General features: G+C 37.9%; 1 long non-coding RNA gene and 1 pseudogene across 1 annotated transcript in view; one reads left to right on the top strand and one right to left on the bottom strand.

Annotated features, from left to right (window-relative positions):
• Nucleotides 1-27987, top strand: part of LOC150067321 (uncharacterized) — a 444788-nt gene that overhangs the window by 228169 nt on the left and 188632 nt on the right. The gene's annotated exons all lie outside the window — the stretch shown is intronic.
• Nucleotides 25559-27210, bottom strand: LOC150067322 (adenosine kinase pseudogene; annotated as a pseudogene).

The following is a 27987-nucleotide window of genomic DNA, read 5'->3' as shown; positions in this document are numbered from 1 at the left end:
TGACATTTGCACAGACAAAGAAGGAATGAGAGCCAAGTGGAGACGAGCTAGGAGGTATTCCTCATTATGGGAATGGCAGGTGCAAAGGTAGAAGCATATCTGAAGGAAACGTGAGCTTGATAACTTGACAAGGGAAAAGAAAAGGTACCATGGAACAGGTGAATGAAGCGGAATATAGTAGTAGATAAAAAACTGGTAAGGCAAGGGACTAGATGGGAGAAGCCAAAATCCATAAAGCCCATTTTGCCTTTGGAAGGATGTCAGCCTTTTACTCTGAATGAGATGAAAATATGCTTGTAAAAGGAAGTGTCATGATCTGACTCAGTCTTTCGAAGGGTCAAGCTGATCTTTTCCTGTTTGAGAAACCACTTAGCATAATGTCCAAGACCATGATTTCTGGTATCAGAGTAGCTACATTTTAAATGGTATTTTTAAGACCTAACTTCCTGTGGACTTGGGAACAAATAATTGAATTCATCTGAGTTTCTTGCTTATCTGAAGAAAAGATGCATCTATAGCCTTGTGAAATGCCATCTGATGGGAGATGCATCGTTATTTTATGTACCAATGAGAATAAATAAACATAGCATTTCTTCTGACGCACCAGCTGGCCAAACCAAGCTTTCTTTATGTTTGGAAATGTCATGAATCTATTCCTGGGGATTTAATAATTTGTCGTGTTTTCTTTTGAATGCTTTTGCATGTAACAAGCAATGATTTTGCATAACTCTTAGTAACAAAATGAAGCACAAATCCATTTACTAGTAGCTTCCTGTCTTAAGATCTCCAAATAAATTTGATTGATGCTTTGTGAGGGAAGATGGAGTTTTGTTTCTTTAATGGATATCTGATTTGTTAATACCAAATTTATACCTGCCTGTTGTTCACTTTTTGTACTTATGAAATAACTTTACTTATTCATGATGAAGATTTTTTTCCGTTGTGGGGCTTGAACTCTGGGCATGGGCACTGTCCCTGAGCTCTTCAGCTAAAGGCTACCACCCTGTCCCTTGAGTCACAGTGCCACTTCTGGTTTTCTAGTGGTTAACTGGAGATAAGAGTCTCACGGGTTTTACTACTTAGGCTGGCTTTGTCCTGTGGTCCTCAGATCTCAGCCTCCTGAGTAGCTAGGATTAGGGTGTGAGCCACTTCACCCAGTCATTATGGTGAAGACTTTTAAATAGCAATTAAACTCAACCTTGTCAATGGTGTACATGATGGACACTAAGATAAGTTTATACATTCATAGACAATGACAGATTTATATCATATATGCCCTTTGGCTTATGGGGGTTATAAGGTGATATGGATTCTGTGTATGTGTGTAGATTGTGTCTGTGTGTAGATTCTGTTTCTGTGTATGTGTGTGTGTGTGAATCGATGGTATGTATATGTGGTTGTTGCACTCTAGAACACAGTTAACTGGAGAAGAAACTTCAACACACAACTGATAGTTACTACTCTCATTTCTGTGAAACCTTTGTTTTACATGGCACCCCTCTCTTCCCAAAAGTTACCTTAAGTGAATTTCTCTGTTCTCTAGTTTTAATCTTCTGATTTGAATTACTCAGAGGACTGCTTCTCCTTCTGCACTTTGTATTCCCAGATGGAAATGAAACTGCAAGTCTCTAAACTCCCTGAGTATTCCCTTTTCTCAAGTCACTAATCAATAGTTCATACTAAGAAGAAAAGAAAATTGCCCTAAGTCTCTGTGGATACTTTGTATGGCGTAATGAATATTTTTTTTTCATCCCCTGAGTAGTGTTTAATTCAAGGTCGACATCTGCCTGGCATTTGTCTTTTTAATCCCTTGATGATTTAAAAAGCTGAGGGAATTGTATCACTTTTTATCTCCTTTGTTTATTTGTTGGTAGTTACTGCTAAGCTGTCTAACAATCATGACCTCCTGTTTATCATTGTAGTCTGACCACTTAAGACTGAGGCAGCAACCTTGTTGAAATTTGTGTTTTGCTTTGTTTTTTTTTTTTTAAATAAAAACAACCTTGGAGTTTTTACACTTGCTTGGCCTGCACTCTGCTGCTAAGCCATGCTCTAAATCTTCTTTTTCCCCATTAGTTATGTTTATATTGGACCTTATTTCTTGCCTAGAGAACTATCTGGACTTTGATCCTCCATTTTTAGTTTTTCTTTTCCCACTGCAACTTCAATAACAGGCACAAGCCACCATGCCTGACTTCTTCTAGGATGAAATCCTGTACACATTACTGATGGGTTTGGACTGGAACTGTGATTTTGATCTTCTAGATCAATCTCAGCCCCTTGAGTAGCTGGGATTATAGGCATGAATCATGGTACCAAGCAATTGAGAAGAAAGTTCTGCTGTGATTTCTTCCAGGCCCCTCTAGACATTAGCTCAACAATAAAAAAAAATAGGACTTTATTGCTTTGTTCTTCGAGTTCACATGAAAATACAATTTAAGAATTCTCTTTTTTCGCCAGTTCTGGGTTTGAGCTCAGGCCCTGAGCACTGTCCTTGGACTTTCTCAAGGCTACAGCTCTACCACTTGAGCCTCAGCACCTCTTCCAGCTTTTTTCTATGTATGTGGTATCGAGGAATTGAACCCAGGTCTTTGTGCATGCTAGGCAAGCACTCTACCACAAGGCCAAACTCACGGCCCCAATTTAAGAAATTTTAACAGACAATTCTCATTGAAAATATCAAGAGTCTAAATATCAATAGTCTTGCTTTTCCTTAGTTTTTTTTTTTTCAGACTTGAAAAACAAACATCTGTGGGTCTTTTCCTGCCTTGCCTTGCCTGCCTGCCTGCCTCCCTTCTTCCCTCCCTCCCTCCGTCCTTTCTTCCTCTTCTGTTCTTTCTCCTTTTCCCTCTCTCCCTCCCTCCAGTCCTTCCTCCTTTCCTTACTTTTCTTTTTTGAGACAGATATTTCCAAAGAAGCCCAGCCTGGCTATAAACAGTAGAGACCAACCGATCTCAGCTTACCTATGTCTTCCCTGGTTTTACCACGGCCAAGTTTCATTTTCTAGGAAGACAACTGGTTACCTTTAATGAAGTACATTTTTCTAGTCCTTTATTGTAGCCTTAGTCATGTAACATTTAGCCACTAGAATAAAATAGAAATCACAGTGTTATTATCAGCTTATCTACCCTTATCATTTTGATTCTATGTTCAGTATGTTCAATATATTTTGCTCTGTGAAGGCTTTGTGCCTGGAAATAAATTGGTTCATTGACCCACTTACACTGAAAATCAGTCAAAGCGTTCTTAAATCTCTACTCAGAAATTCCTGTCTTCTGTGGTTGCCATAAGCCACTTACTTCCTCTGAATCCATTAAATTATTCTAGGCAAGACCAAGAGTGGTTATCATTTATGTTTTACGTCAGATACACATTCTTCAGATGATTCACAGGCTTTCTCACTGTGAAATCACCTTTCTGAGAAGCTTCCTTTTCTAGGAACTTGATATGCTTTCAAATCTTCCACTTAAAAAAAAGAAATTCCTTCCTGCACCACTTCTGTTAGGAACATCTCGTGAATCCCTGTCAGCAGCAGAAGGAAGTTCACTTCCGTGGCAGGGCTGGCCTGTCCCGGGACACCTGTTGTCCTTATGGAGAATATGAGATGTGAAACATGTGCTGCCCTCCCCCCAGACCACCAGGTGGAAGGCTCAGCTGCCTCTCAGACTCTGGCTCTTCATGGCTTTCTCCAGGGGCCAGAGGTTCTCCCTCCTCCTGCTTTTCATCTTTCACATCATTCACATTGTGTGAGGATTTAGCCTTGGGGCCCTGGGGCAGCATTCTTATACCACAGCCATTTGTTGTCAATCCATTCAACATGTGTTTGTCAAGTGTCTGCTATGTACCTGGCATTTCACTGGATGCTGAGGATTGAAGAATGAATGAAGTGTGGATCCTGCCCTTGGGAAATCAAGTTTACTTAAGATAGGATAATCCTATATATTGATTCTTATTACTGGGAAGTGACAGAAAGCAAATTCACTGAACATCAGTTGTGAACTGGAAAAGTCCAGAGATAGTCAGGGGTCCAATCAGGGAAAGATTCAACCAAATAAAAGTATAAACACACACACACACACACACACACACACACACACACACACACGGGTAATTCATCAAAAGAATTTGACTTATACAGTTATGAAAGATGGTTAAGACAGTTTCTATAAAGCTGTCATTGTTTCTGATACTGGAACTTGAAGATAAGAAGCACATGCTCTTCTTATGGCATCCTAAAATTCGTGTAAAGGCTTTAGAACTGGATACTCATAGCAATATTTTGATAGTCAATATCTAGATGATTAATATCAGTATTCTAAAACTTAAAATGTAGAGTCAAAACTTTTGGCATACAGGTTAAAAAGAAAAAAAATGCCTTGATCCATCCCTCTCTCTCTGCCCCATTACCCACTACAGTAGTAAACACATTTCTCTTGGAAATGGTGTCTTAAGAGTCATGATTAAAGATTTTAGTCTTGAACCCTACCATGCTCCAAAGCTGACAACAGAGAGAGGCTTTAAAAAAATATACTGGCTCTCTGTTAGTATACCTACTGTAGAGTGAAAATCAGTATTTTACAAATTCTTCTCTACCTCCTATGGTTTTGCTGCATAACCAGGTTTGAAAACCATTCATTGCCTTGAAAGAGGTCATGTAATCCAATTATCAGTTAGCAGTTGGAAGGAAAGAGGTGAGAGTAGACTTGATGGATTGTGTGAAACCTTGATTTCCCAGAGAGGCTCTCTTTGGAAAAACTTTTTTTTTTTAAGTTGAATTATATTGCCAAGGTGATGTACAGAGAGGTTAGTTACATATGTAAGGTAGTGAGTACATACTCAAACATTTTTACCCCTTCTCTCATTTTCCTCCCAGCTTCCCTCTTCCCCAGTCACCTGTTCCCGCCTCCCCCTCCCCCCGCCGGAGTTGTAAAGTTTTTCCAAAGCATTACCTTGTGAGTTTTGCTGTAACATTGGTTCTCCCTTTGTCCTGTCTCATCAATTTGTTGTTCCCCTTTGCTTCTCTAATTCAGATAAACATATATACAATGCACAGGGTACCAAAATCAAATGCAGTAACAGCAGAGGATAAACTATAGGGGGGGAAATGAGAGAAAAAAAGAAATAACTATGTTCCAGGAGCATTTGGATTGCCATTCTAAAACCATGGCAAAGATTTGATAAACTCAACTTCACAAAATTGTGACAAATTCTACAAAGGTTGCAATGATCTTTAGAAAAAAAATCCTTTTAGCAAAGAGTACATTTTCTTCACACCCATTCAGTGAAGCAACCATGACATGTTCACACTCCTCAGCACATTTTGTTCTTCATAGAAAATGAGACGTTTAGCTTATTGTGGGCACATGAAGACACTAGAATTTTATTATGACTTTCATTTGTTAAAAAATCTATATTAAGTGCAAAAACTAAGATTATTTTCTTTTATTTTGTACACGACTTGCTTTGTAATGAATATAAAACAATTCTTCCAAGTTTATACATGAAGTTAACTTTTATTTGAAGATATACTTTATTTGAATATGAATATGTTACTTGTTTTCATGTTAGTTTTTAAATAAGAAAACACTTTGCATAAAGGTTTAATGCTTCCTCCAATAAGCCCTGTGGCTCATATTTTCAGTCCTCTGGTTAGAGGAATCATTTTCTAGTGAAAAATTGTTTTTCTCTGTATAGAATACTTTTCTGCTGGCAGGATTTGCTCTTCTCCACTGTGATTTAAGGCTCCATTATGTCCACTCCTTTGTTCTCATAGTAAATATGTGATTCAGTGTGGCCAATTACAACAACAAATCTTCCCACAGCAGTGATTGGAAGAGGAATGAGCGTGTATCCTAAAAAAATGCCAATCAGATGTCAAATGAGAGAATCACTCTGCTTGCTTCCTCTCCTAAATTTGCTCAACAGGAGAAAGGGTAGGGTTAGATACATTCTGGATCTAATTGCATTGACTATGACCTAGTGATATGTAGTTTGTAACTTTGTTCTTTGAGTTCTCTTTAATTGAATTTGCAGACAAAATTGTACTATGTTGCAGACCAAAATCCTGGTTAATAGGATTATTTTATGTAGCTTCCAAAGGGGTAAATTGAAGCCTAGAATGGTTAAAATATCTTGACATAGAAAGTAAAATAAACTTGAAATCCTAACATGGCTATCTGAGAATGGTATCATACCAAAATAATAAATCATAAGCATTTAAGTCAAATAGAAAAAAAGAAAATGAGTTTACTAAGTACTTAGAATTTTACTTTACAATATCCAAAGGCAAGTACATTAAAAAGCTTTTATTGTCAGGGTGATGTATAGAGGGGTTACAGTTACATTAGTAAAGTAGTGAGTACATTACTTCTCAAATGTTGTTACCCCTTCCCATGTTTTTTTCCCACTATCCCTCCCTCTGCCCCCTCCCAAGTTGTAAAGTTCATTTCCAACATAGTGTCTTGTGAATATCAACATTACATTGGTTCACCCTTTGTCCATTGTCTCATCATCTTGTTTTTCCCCTTCCCTTCCCTAATTCAAATAAACAAACATATAATTTGATCAATTGTCCAACCATAATTTTCTCTATAGACTAGCAGAGATATCTTGTTAAAGTGGAAATTTTGAATGGCAGGATCTTATAACTTGCACTAAAAGATAGTGGTACAGTAGTTTGAAAGACTGGAATCTATAGCTGTGGTATTTTGATATCAAAGTTTCTTTACCATCTAGTAATTGATCAGTCCCTTCAAGTACTTTGTCCCTTTGTTCTTAACCTATTCATATCCAGAAGGGACTCCTGTCACTTATGATAGAATGCTTTGTAACTAGAGAGAATCTGAAGAATGTAATGTTTAAATTTATATATTTAAGGAAGTACTAAAAGAAATAAAATTCAATACACAAAAAAAGCAAATTGCTTAACAGGTCTGAATAGGAATAGATGTCTTGTAACTAATGTTTAGACTTTTTCTCCATTGGTAAATATGTTTAAAAGCTTTTTTTTTGTGCGGGGATCGGGGCTCAGTGGTGGGGCTTGTGCTGAAGAGCTCAAGGCCCAGAGCTCACTCTATCCTAGAGCTACAGTGCCACTTCCCGCTTTCTAGTGGTTAATTGGAGATAAGAGTCTCATGGACTTTAGTGCCTGGGCTGGTTTTGAACCATAATCTCAGTCTCGTGAGTAGCTAGGATTACAGGTGTGAGCCATCATGCCAGGTTATATTTAAAAGTTTTCCAGATGAGCTATGTGTCATGATACAATCTCAAATGTACAAGGCTAAGCCAAGGGAGCCATGAGGTTAAAACTAGCCTGGGCTTAGTGGTGACTTCCATACTATACAGGATTACATGATCAGATTGTTTCAATAAAGCAAAAATAAAAACAAATTAGGAGATAGTAGTTGATGTGCAGAATCACAACATATATATATATAAGCCATGAACCCAGGAGACAAATGAGTGCTGTGAATCTACCACTGATTTGAGGCACTAGAAGTTGATTAATTTGAATAGCAATATGTTTCACCCAAAATTTGCCCTATGTTTCCATTCTCAGAGAGAGTACGTTCCCAAATATGTGTTTTACATATTATGTAGTTTTGCTTGCTTTTGAGCATTATAATATTTATATCATCCTGTATGTAATTTTCCTTTTTAAATTATATTTTTATTAGTAATTATTTTAGTCCATTTTATGCTCCTAAAATATACCCATGTTTCCCAGTAGCTTATTTCATTCACTTTTGAACCTTATAATAAAATACTAAGTGAAGTCAGTCCCAGAGAGATAAAGGTTGCATGTTTTCCCTCCTTATGTGAAAGCTATTTTAGCTTATTGATTTATAAATAAATGGGTGGTATGCAACTATATACAGATATAATAGCTGAAATATGGTAGATTCAAGGGAGAACTCAAATAGTAATTCCTTAGAAAGGCAAAGTCAAGGTTTATCAAAATGAACACGAGGAAGCTGGTACTTGAAAGGGAAAAAGGGGTGGATGAATGAAGCGGGGGAGAATGCAAGAATCCAATGTTACAGCCTACAAAATTAAGAAGAGTGAGAGAAGAAATGGTTAGGAATGGGGTGGGTGAGAATGTTGAAGGAGTGACGCTGATCAAAATGCATAGTATTCATAAACTGCTTTGTTAAATGACAACTCCTTTTTACAACTACTTAAAACCAATACAATTTGTAAAAAGAATTAAAAGTAATTCCACGGCGTAAGAATTCTGTTATGCTTCTAAATCGTTCTTCTGTCCTTGAAAATTTTTGTCTTTCCAATGTTTATGGTCACAAATGGTAGTGTGGTAAGTGTTCTTATTTATTTCTTTTGGTACACATGTCCAAAAATTTCCTAGGATGTTTCTGCCCCTAACAAGGGAACTGGCTGGCTTGTGGTATCGACCTTTTGGGGTATAGACTTGTTTGATTGTGGAGCTGGGAATCAACTAGGACATTGTGCAGATGGGGCAAATACTACCATTCAGGTATCTCCTCAGAATATTTCATTTGAAATGAAAGTTTCTAAACTGTTCTCCGAGTGATTAATCAATTCAAATCCCCATCAGCAGTGAATGAATATATCCATTGATTCAAGTCCTTACCAATACTCAACAATACCAGACCTGTGTTTTGTTTATTGGTTTTATTGGTTATAGCATCTTATGTCATTATTGTCTGGAAATTCTTTTCTATGATAACTGAGAAAGTTGAGCATCTTTCCATGTATATTCAGCATTTACGATTTCAGTTCATGAAATTTTTGTTTTGCTTTTGTCCATTTTTTCTTTGGATTTATCTTTTCCTTACTGACTTGGAGGTGTTTTGAAAAAATAACTTCCTGGTTTTTATTTCGTGGTTGATTCTCTGTGTCGCAAATATTTTCTTTATGTTTATGATACTTCCTTCTTGTGCTCTTCCTGAGTCATTTAAAGATCAATATTTTAAGCTTTAATGCAATCAAATTAATCCTTTCCTTTGTTATTTGTACTTGATTTTACTTTTAAAGAAAAGCGCTCTGAACAAAATCTATAATATTCTAAGTATTTTAAAGTTTTACTGTTGCACTTAATTCATCTAAAGCTGGCTGTTTTCCACAGAACTCACCAGTTGTCTGGCATTCTTCATTGATATTTCTCTACTCCCCAGATGTCTGTCCTTCCGTTCATGCATGTGTTCTCTTTCTGGTTCCTGCTCTGTTTAACAAGTTTAATTGTGTGCTAACTATGCCACTTTTATAAGAAGTATGGAGAAGTGGTTGGACAAATAGTGCGATCTCTTTAATTTTGTTTTCCTTTTGTTTTTGTGGTGCCAGCTCTTGTTCTACTTTTATTTTTTTGCCATAGCAGCTGCTCTACAACTTGAGCCACACCTCCACTTCCTGCATTTTATTTTCTTGGTTAATTGGAGATAAGAGGCTCTTGAATTTGTTCAGGCCATTAGCCTTTTGTGATCTTAAAAGTATGCCACAATGTACTTGTATGTGTCCAATGATTAGCATCCAACTTGTCTCCATTTCCAGGTATGAAAAAACACGTGGCATCTTTGTGTCTTTCCTTATGGGGAAAATTTATATGCAATATATACTGAAAAATGAGATGGCTGCTTATAGGCTATGTAGATAGTGCACAAATAACACTGGGATTGTTTCCAGGGAGCTGCATCAATTTACACTTCCACATGCTGTTCAGTATATTTATCTTTATTTCTGTATTTATTTAACTCTGCATAGATGTAACATCTGGGAAATCACAGTTTTGTCTTATAGGCAGCCACATTTCCCCTCATACCATTTCAAAGCCTTGTTCAGTGAGAATGCAGTTCTTTCACAGTCATATTCGTACATCAGGTTCTTTAAAGCCACTTACCTGACGCAAGTGTTCATGCTCATAAAACCCTATTGGAAGCAATTTCTCAGCCCTGGTCACTTCCACTGAGAAGAGCCTTAGCTTAATGTGTGCTTTTCTGTCCCACCCTTACTGAAGCCTAAAACACCTCACCTCAAATCTGGCAAGAGCTTTGTTCAATTCTGCTACGGAATCATGCTGAAATGGAAATGTATGCTGAAGCTTGATGATAAGAGTGTATGCATGGGGAAGAAACAAGAGATAGTAGTATTTTTTTTCTTCAGATGGTAAAAAAGAAATGCTGCTATACACACACACACACACACAGACACACACAGACACACACACAGACACACACACAGACACAGACACAGACACACACACACACACACACACACACATATATCGCTAAGTTTAGAGACATGGGCAAACATGAGAATGGTATCCAAATTGTCTTAAGCTCTGAGCACACCCTATAAACACTAGCATGCTCTCCCAGTGTCTTCATTTGGTAGAGAATGAAGACTCCAATGCTGGCAGGCTTCATTGTTGACCTGCCTCCATTCTGCCACCTGGTGGCCTTTCCTGTTGCTACAACTACCCCCTCTTTACCCAGCGTGTAACATTGACATTTTTAATTGGTGTCTGTCCGTGGTTTCTTTGTGATTTATATTAAGGCGATTTCTGACGTTGATAGCAGGCTTGTTGGGTGGAATAGATGTGTTTTGTATTTGGGGGTTGTTGCAAAATCAACTCTTCAAATCTTAAGGATATAAACAATAGATAAAGGTTTTTCTCCTACATAATATTGATTCATTGTTAATAACTCATTATTACTTTTTGAAGCAAGAATAATAAAATATTATTCCTAAGAAAACAGAGTTATTTCTTTCGTAGGAATCTTTTAAACTTGTGTTTTGGGTGGTAATAGCACTAGGTAGTTTGAGCTTAGGGCTTCTGCTTGCTATGCATGTGTTATACCACCTGAGCCATACCTACAGCCCCTTTAGTCATTTTTCAGACATGATGCTTCACTTTTTGCCTGGGTTGGCCTCAGACTGTGATCATCCTGCCTTTTTGCTCCACATAGCTGTGATTACAGACATGCAATATCAAGCCTAGCTTGATATTGTGACAAAGTCTCACTAACGTTTTCACAGGGTTGACCTTGGACTAAGATCCTATCTCTGCTTCACAAGTGGCTGGAATTTCAGGCATGAATCACCATGCCCAGCTTTCTTGGAACATTTATTTTTAATGGGGAGAAACTGGGCCTTACTGTTTTTATGACTATACCTGCCATTTCTTGGCTAGGCTTGCCGCCTTATAAAGCTACCCTTCCATGTCTAGACATAACCATGGTTCAAGGACATCCACAGGTACCAGAATCTGCAGGTGCTCCAATCCTTTATATTAAAAAGGGACATTGTTTGCCTCTTCCTTGCAATCTTCCAGTATACTTTAAATGATTTTTAGATGGTTTACACTGCCTAACATACTGAAAATACTATATAAGCAATTTTATTGTGTAGTTCAGAAATAGTGCTGAAAGTCTTGTATTTCTTCAGAGAAGAAGTAACTAAAGATTTTTTTCAATCCTTTATTGGCTGTGTCTGTTCAGGTAGCTTAGTAAGAAAGGCTGACTCTCTAGTCAGTAAATACTGAGTAAAGGCATTTCTCTTGCCCATGTGGGCTGTCAGCACTATCACAGTGACATGTTAGAGACTGTCTCTTATTTCAGCCAAGAGTTTAACTGGCTTCAAGTTTGTAAATGAAAATGCGTATATGTGATGTAGAAACTAAAATCATTCAGAACAACTTTCTAGTTGAACCTGAGTATTTAAAAAATACATTGCGGGCGGATTAAACTCAACTTTAAATATATGCTACCCAAGATGGCGACATTATCTCTAGGTTTATATATCATCTCTCCTTAATTAGAACAGCTCTGTCTTTCTCAGTACCAACTTCATGCATAATGTTTTGCAAAGCAGTGAAGAAATTTATTATTACCAATGCCACAGCTATCTTTAGATATAGGTTTATTGTCACTAATAATCTGCATAATAGATCCAGAGAAATTAAAAATCCTGCTAGAGGATATTTGCAGGTAGAAATGGTTTTCTTGCTTCCTTTTTTTTTAACTCTTGATTCATGGTCACATATAAATAGATTTTTCATATATGACTTCTGTTCTAAAAGTTGCCACCTTCATAATTACTTCAAAACTGGACTGAAAGGTATTTCTAAGAGGAATTCATAAGTGTCCTTCAGAATTTCTTTTTGGTTGTTGTTGGTTGTGGGGCTTGAACTCAGGGCCTAAGTGCTATCCCTGAGCCTTTTTTTTTTTTTGCATTTTTTGGGTTTGCTTTTATTTTCCTGAAGTTTTAAGTTTGATTTAGGACATTTTCATTTTCTAAAATCCTTTGCTCAAGGTTAGCTCTCTACCATTTGAGCCATAGTGCCACTTCTGTTGTTTGAATTGTTTATTTGAGGTGAAAGTCTTATGGCGACTTTTCTGTCCAGGCTAGCCTCCAATTGTGATTTTCAGATCACAGCCTCTGAAGTAGCTAGGATTATAGCCAGGAGCCACCAATGCCAAAACCTTTAGAATTTCTTACCAAGACTTTCTGACTTCAGAATTTCTTACTGGGTGGGATGAGCTGAGACTCTGCAATAGCTGAAGTTAGTCTGCCACCTGGTGGCTAATGGGGGAGAATGACAAATCACCAGTAACCTCTTCCTCAGTAAGGAAAACAATAAGCAGCAGCAAACTTAGGGAGACAGAAAAGGAAAATTAGTAGCTCTGATTTTTGTTTGGCATATATATATATATATATATATATATATATATATATATATATATAGTTGCTGACCCTGGTACTTGAACTCAGGGCTAGAGTACTGTTTCTCAGCTTTTATCCTGAAGGCTAGCACTCTACTACTTGCAATGTAGCTCCACTTTCAACTTATTGCTGGTTAATTTGGAGATATAGACTTTCCTGCCCAGCCTGGCTTGAAATCACAATCCTCAGATCTCAGCCCCCTGAGTAGCTAGGATTACAGGTGTAAGTAATTGGTGTCCAGCTATAGAGCTGACTTTTAAAATTAATTCAAGATTTTATTGGGTGGAATAAATGAAATGTATTTTACAGAAATTTATTCTATCCACCTCTATAGAATTTCAAGCATTTCTGTCTCTCTAAAGTAAATACATTCCTCAGTAAGCATATTTCCCCCGCTATCCACTTCCCTGAAGATCTAGAAACTACCTGTATTTGCTCTGCATCTATATATTATCTGTTCCCGAATATTTCATGTAAATGGAATCATAAGATGGAATGTTGCCTATTTTCTTCTTCCAGGACCAACATTCACACACACACACACACACACACACACACACACACACACACGCACACACACACACACATACACAGACAGACAGACAGACAGACAGACAGACACAATAATGTTCCTACAAAGGGGAACGCAAAATTCCTGTGCCTTGTTTTCCAATAGCTTAGATCTCGTCTATTTGTTAATCCCACAGTTAAATGTTTGTCCTGGAATGAAGAAATGTGTATTATTCAGTTTGACCTTTCTTCTGTTAGCCTTTTCAATTCTCATTATTACCTAAGAAATCACTCGAATTTTTTTGCAGTTTAGAAATTGGACTGTAAGCTTCTGTGTCTTCATTTTCAGAGCTGAGTTCTGTACTGGAGATCTCCCTGTATTTTGACACCTTTTGTGTTTCTTAAGGGTTTGAAGGCAGTATGCATTAACAATGAACATGCCTTAGATTTGCCTACAAGCACTCATGAGAAAGGCCAAGTGTCTTGCTGAAATTCTTGTGCAAAGGAGGCTTGACACACTTGTAATTTTTTCAAGCCTCTCTTTATGATCAGTCTAGGACAATGCCTAGCACATACTGAAAGCTCATTAGATGATTACTGCATAAAACAAAATCAAAGGTAATATTTGTTTTGTGTGGATCCTGGGGCTTAAATCCAGGGCCCGAGTGTGATCTCTGAGCTTTTTTGATCAAGGTTAGTTTTCTACTACTTCAGCTACAATGCCACGTCCAGGATTTTGCTGATTAATTGTAGAGAAAAGTCTCCAAGCCTTTCCTGCCTGGACTGGCTTTGTACTGTGATTCTCAGATCTCAGCTTCCTGGGTAGCTAGGATAATAGACATGAGATACTACGCTCAGCTGAAGGTTACATGGTGATCCTTCAGTTATTGTCTGTAGTGTGCTGAATGATGGTTACTAAAACCATATGTCTTCAATCTAATTGCTGGAGTTTGTAAATATTATGTTTTTTCTTTCTTAATTTTATTTTGTTGTTGGGGCAATGTACAGAGGGGTTGCAGTTACATTCATCAGGTAGTGGGTCATTACTTCTTGAACATTGTTACCCTTTCCAATGTTTTTCTCCCACTTTCCCTCCCCTGATCCTCTCTCATTCATCTTGTTTTGCCCTTATCTTCCCATTTTCAAATACACTAATAAACATATATACAATTTACCATGTGCCAAAGTCAGATACACTAACAACATGAGATAAACTTTAAGGGGAAAAGAAGAAAACAAGAAATAACTTCACATAGCACATTAAGACGAGCAATCACAAAGATCAACCTTTTGTTTCCATATCCTAGAGTCATTTTGCTTAGCCTCATCTTATATGGACATATGTACATAGCTTTTGAGCTATTATGATACTCTGTTAGAGAATCCTAAATGTATACTAATTGTTACAAATGAGGGAAACCATGGAGCCTATGTTTCTTTGGGTCTGGCTTACTTCACTTAAAAAGATTTTTTCCAAGTCTTTCCATTTCCTTACATATGGGGCAATGTCATTCTTTCTGATGGCATCATAGAATTCCACGGTGTAAATATACCACATCTTCATGATCCACTCACCGGGGATCTGGATTGATTCCAATTGAATATTATGCTATATGGTAAGAGTAAATATTGTCTTGTGTGGATCTCAAAAGGAGAGGCTTATACTAGATGATTTAGGAGGATAGTTTTTTATTGTTTGTTTTGTTTTTGTAGGTTGTGGGGCTTGAACTTAGTGCCTAGGTTTTGTCCCTAGACGCTTTGTGCTCAAGGTTAGTGCTCTACAACTTGAGTCACAGCAACACTTCTGGTTTTTGAGTCATTAAGTTAAGAATCTCACCAGGACTTTTCTGCCTGGGCTGGGTTTGAATGGTGATCCTCAGATCTCAACCTTCTGAGTAGCTAGAATTACAGGTGTGAGCCAGGGGCAGCTGGCTTCTAGAAGGTTTTCTTTTTTCTTTTGCCAGTCCTGGGGCTTGAACTCAAGGCCTGAGCACTGTCCTTCGGCCTTCTCAAGGCTAGCACTCTACCACATGAGTCATGGCATCACTTTTGGCTTTTTTTTATGTATGTGGTAGTGAGGAATTGAATCCAAGACTTTGTGCATTCTAGGCAAGTATTCTACCACTAGACTACACTCCCGGCCCAGGAGGTTTTATTTAAAAAAAAATTTAAAGCAATTGTACACATCTTGATGAAAGCAATTATCCTTATCTGATCTGGAGACAGTTCACTCCAGAATAATGTACTCATAAACCAAAGATGCCAAGAGCCATTGGAAACAGGAATAGGCAAGGAAAAAGCTTTCCCATTAATGTTTTAGATGAAATTGTGGGTAAGCTACTCACTTTGTGGCAATTTGTTACAGCATTGCTAAAGAACTAATTTCATACCTTATGGTAAGATACAATTTCTGAAAATAAAGTATTTGAACTCAATATGTAAGGAAAATTGCAAAGTTTCACCAATTTCTTTCCCCTTGAAATTCTTCAGATGCATTAGTGAATGCACTGTGTTTGGCTCAGCCTTTGGCATTTCTCGGCATCTTTCTTCATGGGAGACTTGTATCTGTAGAGTGTGTGTGGATGAGTTTCTACAGATATTAGTATACAAAGTCTGAATATGTGAGCCCTTCTGGAATGGAAGCAACTTGGGAGTCTGTAATACTTAAAGCTCTTCTGCAGTGCAGGTATTACAGGAGATACTGAGGGCATTGTTCCTGCAATATGTGTAAAGGAAACCACTGTGAGCAAAATGAAATGCTTTTGCAACTATGTAATGTGTGCCTGGGACAGCTTCTCTTGGGCTTACCTTTGCAAAAAAAAAAATCTTCCCCAGACTTTGTTTTACTTGTTGTCAGGGATCCAATGCACGGCTCCAGGCAAGTTGGGGCTGCTTCTGAGGAGTTAGAAGACTGGGCCTGGTCTCCAGGTGGATGGAGGGAATGGCTAGTTCAAGGTATAGGCTGGAGCATGGATACTTATTTTGTGCTCATCCCCTCCCTCTGCTCTTATTCTCCTTGCTGTAGTTCCTTAGAATCCCTTTGTTTCCCCATGAAAAATGGAAAATGGCTCAGTAGCTCAAGATGCAGCTTGGCTTGGGAGCATATATATATATATATATGTCATATATTTGTTTGAGAAAACCTATTATCATTTGTGCATGGGACGGGGGGGCGGGGGAGAAAATCAGGAAGCCAAAATATTGGCGCCATAGAGTCAACAAGGCTGGCAAACAAGTTTGGAGAGAGGGAAGTGAATAGAATTACAAGTTCTGGATTGCCTTGCAAACCTTACAGGATATGTAGGGAAAGACATGACCTCATAACAATCTGTAAATACGAAGACAAGACTCATTTTCAATGATTAGGCAATTAGTAGATTAAGCTTGATGAAGAAAAGGAAAAATACTAGAACTTTTTTTTTCTTTTGTCGGTATCTTGAGTTTAACAAAAGATTATTTTTCTTAAAAAAAACTCAGATTTATATTGCTTCAACCTTCTTTAAAATACTACAAGATAGCTTGCCTTAAATTAGTAGCAGTACAGAATAAAGGTACCATCTGAACTTGAACCATGGAAAGAACCACTTCACCTCTTTCCAAGGTCTTAGAATATTTCACTGGGGTACTTAATCTTACTAATCCATGCTACCTACCTGCTTTTCTTGGAGCCCAGTACCTAGAAAATGTGAATTCCAAACTGGGAAATATTTGAGATAACCTCTTGCTTGCAAGCTAAAATGTCAGCCTTCCATCATGTGTGTACTTCTTTGTACACATGTATGTGTACATACATTATATGACTATAAATGTACATGAGAAAACTGGTTCCTTAGCAGGTAACATGGTGGGAGCCTGATGTTACCTATATATCTGGAGGAGCTGGCCCACAAGAGAGGAGAAATACTAGAAATGTGATCCTAAGTGTATAGGAACTGGTGTAACATGTTCCCATCTTACCCACCAGAAAGAAGGAGAAGAATAAACATTTCTATTTTTAAATAATATTTTTATTTCAATGTATAGAGGGGTTACAGTTATATTTGCCAGATAGAGGTTGCATTACTTGTCACACACTGATATCCCTCCTTATGTTTTTGTCCCTATTTCCCTCTCCCACCCCTTCCCTCATTTCCCCCCTCCTATTTCAAATAAACAAACATCTATATAATATACCAGGTAACAAAGTGGGGTACTTTATTGCTCAGTTTAGCACCCTGAAATGTGAACTGACAACTCCAGGGAGGAAACTTTTAGAGGTCTCTAAATTTATGTTTGATGCCATGGTCTGAATGCAGTGTCCTGTGAGATTCAGGGACTGAGCACGTAACCCATGCAGGTGATGCTATTAAAAGGAGGGGCTACTGTAAGGTGAATAAATCTGGGGGTCAGCACCCTCTTGAACCCAGGAATAGGAATGGTGAATTTGTAAGAAGGGCACTGGTTTTCCCTTCCACTGTGGGAAGACACAGAAAGAGCCATTCATGAAATCAAACACACCCACACGGAATCTCTCAGTGTGGAAGTCTTGGACTTCCAGGTTGTGAAAATTAAAATTCTGCTTGTTTACAAGCTACACAATCTGTGGTGCACTGTCATACCACATTGTGATAGGGCAAGGTCTCTTGATATTCAGATAGGTCACAGCGATGTCTGCTCAGAAAGCTCTGGCTATGAACTCACCTGGACCTCTTCTTGATTGTTAGGCCAAGTTCAAGTGTGACAGGCATGACAATATTTATGAAACATTGTCTCCTTTGTGTGTGCATGCTGATCCTGGGTCTTGAACTTGCAGCCTGGGTACTCTCTGAGAATTTTGCTCAAGATTGCACTCTACCACAGTTGCCTATTTGTTTTTTGGGGGACTTAGTTGGAGATAAGCCTGACTGGACAGGGTAGGCTTCAAACTATGATCCTCATATCTAAGTTGCTAAGATTATAGGCATGGGCCACTGGCCCCTGGGCTTTGTTTTTCTTTCTGAAAAATAAAGAAACAGTGTCACACCTGTAATCCTAGCTATTCAGAAGGCTGGGGTATGATTTTCAAAGCCAGCCCAAGCAGAAAAATCAGAGACTCTAAATAGCAAAATAGCTAGAAGGGAGGTGTGGCTCATGTGATATAGTGCCAGTCATGAGAAAAACCGTTAAATGAGAATTTGAAGCTGTAAGAGCAAGCCCAGATACCAGTACAAACAGAACAAACAAACAAATGTTTTTTCCTATTACATCTGGTAACTCTGTGTATGGGATGGGGGATGGAAATTCTAGAGACTAAACTAGTGTTGTCTGTTGTCTGAGGTGTAAGGACAAGCCTTCAGATGTCTACATTGTTGTTAGGTTTTATGATAAAATGACTGGAATCTTGACCCTGAGCTTTGTAGGCAGCAGGTGTTCATGACCAATGTGATATAGATTGGCTCTCTGCTCTTTATTCTGGAATTATGGAGCCAATTCCAGATTCTGAACACCTTTTGGAGGAGATAAGGTGAAAGGAAAGAAACCAAACTTTTTTTTTTGCATTTTTTTATTGTCATTAGTAAAAGGGTTACATGATATTTGCCAGATAGAAGGTGCATTAATTCACGTACATTGATACCGTTTCACATGTCTTGGTACCCATTTCCCTCCCCCACCCACACTCCCCACCCGCCTTGGTTTTCCCCCTTTCCCTATCAAATTTCAAATAACCAAATACAGATAAATTCAATATATCAGATAACAAAGTGAGATACTATACCAATATGAGATAACCAAGGGACAGCAAAGGAGATGAGAGAAACCAAACTTCTGCCCTAGGCAGATATTATGTATGTCACAGATTTTGCCTATGGCAGTGTGGAAATATTTTATCTGTCAGTACAGGGAAGATCTCAGTTCAAACAATCAATGTCTTAAGACATTCAACACCATGACACATCAGAAATTCACAAAATGTCAGAAGACTGTCAGCTTTAAAGTTTCTCTCACAAGGTCTTCTAGAGGTCATTTGACTCATACATTCTAATTAAGCAAACATTTGTAACTTTCATGAAGTGGCTTATCATCTAATTAAAGAATAGAGAGGGCTTGGAGTTTGTCCTAGTGGTAGAGTGCTTGCCTAGCATGCGTGAAGACCCGGGTTCAATTCCTCAGTACTACATACACAGAAAAGGCCAGAAGTGGTGCTGTGGCTCATCATGTAGTAGAGCTCTAGCCTTGAGAAAGCCCAAGGACAGCACTCAGGCCCTGAGTTCAAGCCCTGGGACTGGTAAAAAAAAAAGGATAGAGAAATAAGAAGGTAAGTTGAATAGACCTGTACTTATTGAGTATCCCCGCATAGTACATTTCAGGGACAGGAGTTTCATATGAAGTAGGGGAGACTCTAGTGCTAGTGAGACTTTGGAGCTTTTTTCCTCCCAAAATGCCTGAGGAGATTTTTCCTTGGGTTTAGTGGCACTGGCTGGTTCCAGTGCTTTTCTCCTGTCCAGTTGTTACAGCTATTCAGGGCTGTAGAGCTGGTTTGTTAGCTGCCTTCCCAGCTCTCTCAAACACACTGAGAACAAATGGAAGATATTTGCTATGGTAGGTTAGTGTATGATAAATGTTGGGTTGAATTCAGTTGTTTATTGAAGGGCTTAGGGCCAGGTAGATGGCAAAATACTCTTACTAGAATCTTTCATCTGTTCAAAAAGCATAAGAAATGTGTGCTCATTGTGCTGTGAGTTTTTTTTTTCAGCAAGGATGGATGGCACAAATCCATCCATCATGGAGTCTAGTCTATGCTTTTTGCAAAGCAACTAACCATATTAGGAGACAAGCTAGTCGCTGAGAAGAGACAGGCTTATCCTTTAACCAAGGTAATGCAAATAGAATTGAAACCTAATTTCTGAATTGAGCCTGAAAAATAGTATCCAGAAGGAGGCAATTATTAGCACTTACAATGCAGGGTCCTATAAAATATTTAGTTTAAATTGATCACCATTTTAGTCCCTCTTAACAGAGGGTTTTTTTTAACTCATTTGGAAGAAAGAAGCACATTTTAAAAATCCAGCAGAAAGGATTAAGTTTCAGAAGGTCAATCTCTTATACTTTTTCTTGCCAAGGCTTGGAACAAAGGAAATTGTGGTTTCTGCAGATGTCTTGAAGGCCACAACCTTTGGAATCATCAAACAAAGGTGCAATTGTACTCAGAAAGGCTGCTTTTCCTCATGATATATTTTAGAATTATGGTTACACATGAGTGTTGAAAAGAAAATGTCAGCAACTATCAGAATACACAATGGAATTTTTTCTCCTGTGAAGCAGTGGTCATCAGAGAAAGGACTAATATCCAGAATAGATAAAAATTACCAAAAACTAAACAACAAAAGAAGACAAAACACAACAAACAAGTGGGCAAATGAAATCTTCAAAAGAGGTACCACCTGGTAATCAATACCTGAAGACATGTTCAATATTCAAAATCAGCATTTTGATTTTTAGTTTACCCCGGGCAGAATGGATGTAATCAAGAAACCAACAATAATGAATGCTGAGCAAAGAAGCCTTACATACTGTTAGGGAGGTTGTATATTAGTGTAGCACATAGGAATGTCATTATGGAGGTTTGTTAAAAATGAATGGTAGAACTAGTATTTGATTCTGCACTCCAATTCCTCTGGATATCAAACCAAATAAAGTCTAAGCAAAAATAAAAATGGTTAATGAGAGGACTCATTAAAAGAAACATGAAACATACTCAATTTCACAAAGCTAATGGAGATATAAACTCATTTTTACACTAAGATCACTTTACACCTACTAAATGCCTTATTTTTCATTTTCATGCTTATTTATTACATCAAGCCTTGACAAAGATAGAGGTTAACAGGAACTTATATTCTAATCTGTGGGTAGAATTATAGACTGTTTAACTACTGAGAACAATTTAACGCAATATGACTTAGAAAATTCCTTCCTAGGCACTTTTTTTTTGTGCCTGTTTCAAGGCTTGAATGCAGGGCTTTGGCATTGTCCCTGGGCTTTTCTTTTTGCTCAAGTCTAGCACTCTACCACTTGAGCCGCAGCCCCACTTCTGGCTTTTTTGATGATTAATTGGAGGGAAGAGTCTCATAGACATTCGTGCCTGGACTGGCTTTTGAATTTCCATCCTCAGATCTCAGCTTCTTGAGTAGCTAGGAATGTGAGCATGAGCCACCAATGCCTGGCTCTCGGGCACATTCTAAACATGCTATCCTGCACCTTGCATAGGAGGTGGATAATAGGAGTCACACGGAGACATTGTTTTTAATAGTAGAAACATGGAGAAACAAAATCTTATTTATGGTTTAATTAAAACTCCTCTGAAGGAAACTAGAGGAACATTCATTCGTGCAATGGCTCTGTTTCTCCGGTTCATTAAGGAGCAAACTGTTGGTAAGTCTGACATAAGGAAATGATGTGTGTGGCTTGGCTCCTTTCTTTTTCTTGGATGAGGGCCACCAGGCAAGCATTCCACTTAATGTTCTTCCTTTCCAGAAATTCCATGGAGGCCAATCTGTTCCTGTTGGTATGGCAAGGGTGACAAGAGGCGATTTGGGGTCCAGGACTTGGGTTCTTGAGTTCAGATGTGCGACATAATTTCCAGATGAATTTTGTCAGCAAAAAAAGTGATACTTTAATCTCTGACATTCTCCTTTGTCTCATGAAATGAGTTTGTCTAGATGGGTGCTACTTACAGGTTCCTTGACTCTCAACATTGAGAAACAAGCAGGAAATGGAATTTAAGGAAGGAAAGAACACTTAGTGATAATAGAGGCCATTGTTGCAGGTATAGTGGGTAAATGGGTACTTCGGGGCTGTTTCCTAGGCTAGAGCCATGGGAGATTTTTATCTTAGTGGATTCCTTTGGGCTAAAGTACCTTTGTACATATGTGATTTCAAAAAGAAAAGGGCAATGCACAGGAGTCTGTAAACAAACATCACTTAGCACTGTCCATTTGATAAGCAGGACTCCTCAGTGCCCTGTTAAACTCAGGCCTCCCATTGCACTCTCTTTCCTATTTTTAATGGCTAGGATGCAACTCTGGCTTCAGCCATGAGCTCACTTGAGATGATGATGCAGCCATGAGAGACAATAAGGTCAATATCACAAGTTGATGATATACAATGAAATGACATTCGAGAGTCAGGAGGCACTAGTTACTCACTGGTGATACCCATTTTATCCCAATCTTTTTTTTCTACCCAGGAAATACAATCAACATCCATAGTTGCTTATCAGGTTAATCCCCCTGGTGCCTCTTCAATGGAAGAGGGGAATCCGTGTTGGAAAACGATTCATGTTGACCAACTTCTTTCTGTGGATCTACCCTGACTCAAAATTCACTTCCAGTCCTAACCACTTCATCATCAGCTGGTGCAGTACAGATACAGCACAGACACACAGAGGGCAGTTTGTGTGCATATTGTCCTGTCTACATGAACCTATCCTATTTATTTCCCCTTGCTTCTCGCTTTGCATTTTATATTAGTTTAAGATGCAACTTTGTTTAAGCATAATTTGGCCTATGAACCAGTCTGCCCCATGGCTTAAGAAATAAGTTACCTGGAGGTGTACATGGAAGCTACATTTTTCTAACAGTCATTTATCATCGGATAAAACTGATTTTTCTGTTGGCTGAACATTGACAGAGAAGATGGGTGTTATTTATTAATATTTTTATTTATTAAATTTTTTATATCTCAGTATCCAACAGTAGATGAATTGATATGTAGTATGACTTAACTTTATACTAAGATCTAGACAGTTATTAATGCCTTCAGTTTATTTGATGAAATATCAAGGATAAATGGAAATTAAGTTGAGTGGAGAGAACTTAATTATAAAAGAGAGTAAGAATGGGATCATCATATATTAAAATCCAGCCAGTGATTTAATTGTGGCTCAAGATCCTGCCAATCCACTTTTCTTCCATAAGAGGATAGTTTTTTAACCCACGTTTTGGCAGAATATATGGCCACGTTGCTGCACATTTTCCTTTGTCAAAGCTAGACATGGTATGAGTTAAATTCTGCCGACATAGCACAACTTTAGTGTTATATGATAAAAAGTGGCTGAGTGCAGCACATCCACCCCTACCACTCTTCTCTTTCCTATACCTAGTGTTCAAGAATGCCAGTTTCTATGACAAGCTCACTCGACATGATTGCAGAGCAACCAGAGGAGGAGAATCTAGATATGGGATAATCTTGTGAATGATGATATTGGAGTTCTATCCTCTAAAGCTGCAGGATTTTTGTGACACTGCCCTTCTAGGTATATGCACCATGATATTGGAATGTAAAAGCACAAGATTTTCTCAACTAGACTTTTCTTTCTTAATGACGTCAGAATCAAGTGGAGCTCATAGAACACTGTGAACTCATTACCAAGGTCAAACAAGTAAGTACACACCAATGCCCCTTACCACCCACACAGCTTCATCCTGCACCTGGCATTCACTCAAGATACTTGAGAGACTTGTAGAGATTGCGGATCAAATAAGAACTAGAGTACTTTGTGGGTAGTGTTACAAAAAAATGCTTTTCTGGAAGTTTTTGTATTCTGTGACTCTTTACTCAGGATAGTTTTTCCTGAGCAGGTTTGTTTCCACTTTGATGAATGAGACCTGAGAAATCTTGCAATCTTCAAAGTTAAATCATAAATACATCTTTGAGCAGGAGATAGAAATACCCAAATCACTCCATTCCTGGAAGATTCTTGGCTACTGATTCTGCTGTCACTTCATTTTCAAGAGACCATGCCTTCATTTGGGTATCATTCCACTTTGTATCATCATATTAGTTACATCTAGGAGCGTCTTTGCTCACAGGACCATTGAAAAATACTTTTCAATAATGAAAACAATCTAGATGATATGCAGATACTTTTAAGCTCTGAAAGCAAGCCAATTACCTCTAAACATATTTTCTACTAAGTGGCACTCCCAGGTTTCCAGAGTACAATTAAATTTAGGTAAAAATGATGAGTTTGTCAGTTCATATGTATTGTTCATCACATAGAACTGGGAATAAGTGTAAGTAATCATGATCAGAGGTATGCAGGGCTTTGCTGACTGTGTTCTTGAGATGTCTGAGTCTGTGGATAGAGATGATGGTCTTTGTCTTCTAACAACAGCTTTCAGTGTACATGCTTCAACCAAAATAAATACAAAAATGCTCCTTTTCAAAGGGTTGAATGCTAATAGAAAGTAAGATATATCTTTGTCAAAATTTTTTTTTAGAAAGGGATTAATCTATATATTTGCACAATGAACCAAATGCTTTTGACTTCCACTAAAAGGTTCTGAAGTGATTATTTTATACTGTGTATTCCCAACCGAAGAAAACTAGATTCAATAGATTACATACTGGAAAAAAGGAGTCGGATCTGACTTGAAAATGCTCCCTGAGTTCAAGGCCTGTAAATGGATAAGTGCTCGTTTCACCACTAGGTGGTGACCCTGTGCAGGAAACGAAGAGCCTTCTTGTCATCCTTAGGCTGTGAGAGTCACCGAGATGCTTTTAGTTTAGGTGGCTATATATTCAAAACAAAAGCAAGTGCTTTCAAAATGTGCGGTCTTCATTTTCTTGTCGTAATCTTATTTATTCTACAAATTCAAAGGAAAGCCAAATCTCTGTATTGTAAAGTGGATGGTATTTTGGGATAAGCCTATCATAAGTTTGAATGATATTTTAGCCACTAACTATCTTCTTGAGTAGGGAGTTTTCCAATAGAAAGGCCATGGATCCTGGCCAGAGATGTGATATATGGGAATGCATGGATTTTAAAGAGAAGACTTTGGAAAAAATACTTCTACTTCCCTGAAAATACATGTATCTACAATTCTGGGCATAAGTGGAATAGAAAACTAGAAGAAAGGTTCCTTTGCTATGTGTAGCTGCCTGTCAGGGTAGAAGCTCAATCTTGTATCCATGTAGCCGACAATGTCAACCTCTCAAACTGATTCCTAGAAGGAATGAATGAGAGACCCATCCATAAGGGACTAAATCTGTACAGCCACTTTCAGATGTAAGGATTTCAAAAAAGCTTCTTCAATTCCTAGCAGGCAAAAAAAAAGTAATTTGTTTTCCTGAAGTAATTCCAAATAAAAAACAATTCAATTCATATACAAGCATAACTTCAATAGATACCATAGGTAGGCTTGGATTTTAAAAAGGGATGAGACAATGTCTTCTCTAATGATTCAAATACTGGAGATTTTTCTTTATCACTTTTATATTTTTTCCCATAGGAGAAATTTTTATTTGTATCAAATTACAGAGTACCATAAGTAAGCATAAGGTCATAATTTGAATATTGTAATATAACATAAAATTTGGCAAATTATTCAGTTACCAATGTTTATTACATGTTTGAGTGCACACTGAAGAAATTAGTTGGAGTAATTTGGCATGATAAATATTTTTGTACATTATTTCACTGCTTATCATGTATATGTGATATTTACTTATGTGTGCATATGTGTATATACACACTCCTAAATTAAATATATTTATATAAAAAGCTAGAGATTGGTTTGTTAGGATTAATTTTTTTAAAAGTCTATCATATTAAATTGCATCTGCATTCAAGGCAGAAGTGTAAAAAAACTCATCAATTCACTAAATACACTTGAATTTACAAAGTAATTGAAAATGAAATAAAAATTCCTGTTGAAATGTTATATTCCTGTTTAATTGACATTGAAGAGGCACTAGCAGACACTGGAAATAAACATATTTTTCAGGTTGCAGAATGCACAAAGATTCTATGAGCATTACCGTACCCTCTAAATTAAGAATGATAATATTATAGTAGGAAAAGATATGGCAGATAATGTTTTTTTTCTTTATTAATGTGGGAATTCTCAGGAGGCAACCAGGACAGTGTTCTCTGCAGCCCGGGGTTGGTGCTTTGCCATCAGTGGAAGTCTGGCTTCTCAGGAAAGGTGCAACCGGTTTGTCTAATTATAACGCTTGCTGCATAATGGCCAGCCCGGACGCACTCAGTCAGAGGCTTGTCAGAGACCAATTGAGAAAGAAAACCTCCAACAAATGCATCTCCAGCTCCAATGGTATCAATAATTTCTTTCTGGTCTTGATCTAGGACAGGAAAAGCAGTGACTTCAATTTCTGTGGCCATTACAGTGTCACCACTCCCTTGAGTGAAGGTCACAATTCTCTGTCTCTTCGAGTTCACCTTTGGAAGACTGTGTCTTTCTGGCTATTTCCTTAATGTCTTTAGTCTCAAAGCCTTGCTCTCTAGCAAAAACGTCAGCTTCCATCTCATTTCCAAAAAGTATGTCAACATAGGGCATAACTTTCATCAAGAAGTCCTTGTAGAACTGGTAAATAAATGGTGCAGACAGATTCAATGTGAAAATCCTGTTGCTATCAGAAGCATGGTGAGCCACTTTTAATAGACTCTGGGGAAACTGTAAGAAAAAAATCAGCTATATAGTAAACCCTTGCTTTTTCTACCAACATCCAGTTTTTCTCCAGATCAAGATGTTTTTCCTTTTTGTAACAATTGGCAGCAGCAAGATTAGCTATGAGACCTATTGTCACCAGTGATACATGTAGCACAAGTTCCTGTTGGCTGCTCATTCTGCTCATAGTAATGAGCATCCACATGGGCTTCAGCAGCTTTAGTCTTCAGGATCTCTCCAAATGTATCTATCCCAATGCATCCAAAAAAGGTTGCTGCTTTGTGTGGCTGCTGAATCATCCCCTGAGCCACTTTAATTGAATTCTGGGAAGAGCCACCAGCATGATACTCAACTTGGAATTTTTTTTTACAAGTTCATCAAACAGTCCCTTGTGTTTGTCGTCAGCCAAGATTTGGTCATTTGGTTTCAGGGAATAATTATCAAGGAAGTCTTTGTCCACTATAGCAGAGATGTCAAGAAGAGGATTTCCCATCCCAAAGAGGATATTTTCACTCAGCGCAGGCGGCGCCTCCACCTTCAGCTTTTTGGGCTTGGGCTCCCCTTCAGAGGCTGCCATCTTCATATGCCCCTCTTTATCACTTTTAATGTTAGGGTAGAGTGAAATTGGAAAGAAGTTCTTTTGATAAGCTTGATATTAGGTTATGTACAGAGGTTATAAAGAAGGGATTTATGGTAATAGCTATATTAATTTAGTTAATATATATGGCCCTATTCATGTGTAGTGTATGCATGTGATATTAGGTATATATACATACACTGTAATATTTAATGCTACATACTAGTACTATATACATATGCACACACACACTATATATATATACATGTAGTATAGTCATATCTGTGGGCATTATAACCCTGAATTCCTTTTTTTTAAAATGTGTATGTGCCAGTACTGGGACTTGAACCCAGGGCATCACACTCTCACTGGGCTTCATAACTCAATGCTTTTCCAGTTGAACAATACCTCCACTTCACATTCCTAGGTTCAACTAACTGTAGATAATTTTTTTCCAGTCCCGTGGATTGAACTCAGGGCCTAGGCACTATACTTGGGCTTTCTCAAGGCGAACACTCTACTACCTTGAGCCACAGCTTTGAGCCACAGCACCACTTCTTTTTTTTTCCTGGTAGTTAATGGGAGATAAGAGTCTCAGGGACTTTCATGCCTGGGCTGGCTTTGTACTGTGATTCTCAGATCCTGAGGATCTAGGATTATGATTCACCTATACTCAGAAATGATTTAAAGGACACTGAACAGTAAGAACTGACACTGTAAGTAGTTTATATACAAAGAGTACATGTTTTTATATATGAAAGGCTCAAGTAGTTGTAC

Source organism: Megascapheus bottae, chromosome 2 (assembly GCF_031878675.1).
Source record: "Megascapheus bottae isolate mThoBot1 chromosome 2, mThoBot2.hap1, whole genome shotgun sequence".
Taxonomy (NCBI): domain Eukaryota; kingdom Metazoa; phylum Chordata; class Mammalia; order Rodentia; family Geomyidae; genus Megascapheus; species Megascapheus bottae.
Note: the sequence above shows the minus strand (reverse complement) of the source record. Positions and strands in the feature narration are given on the sequence as shown.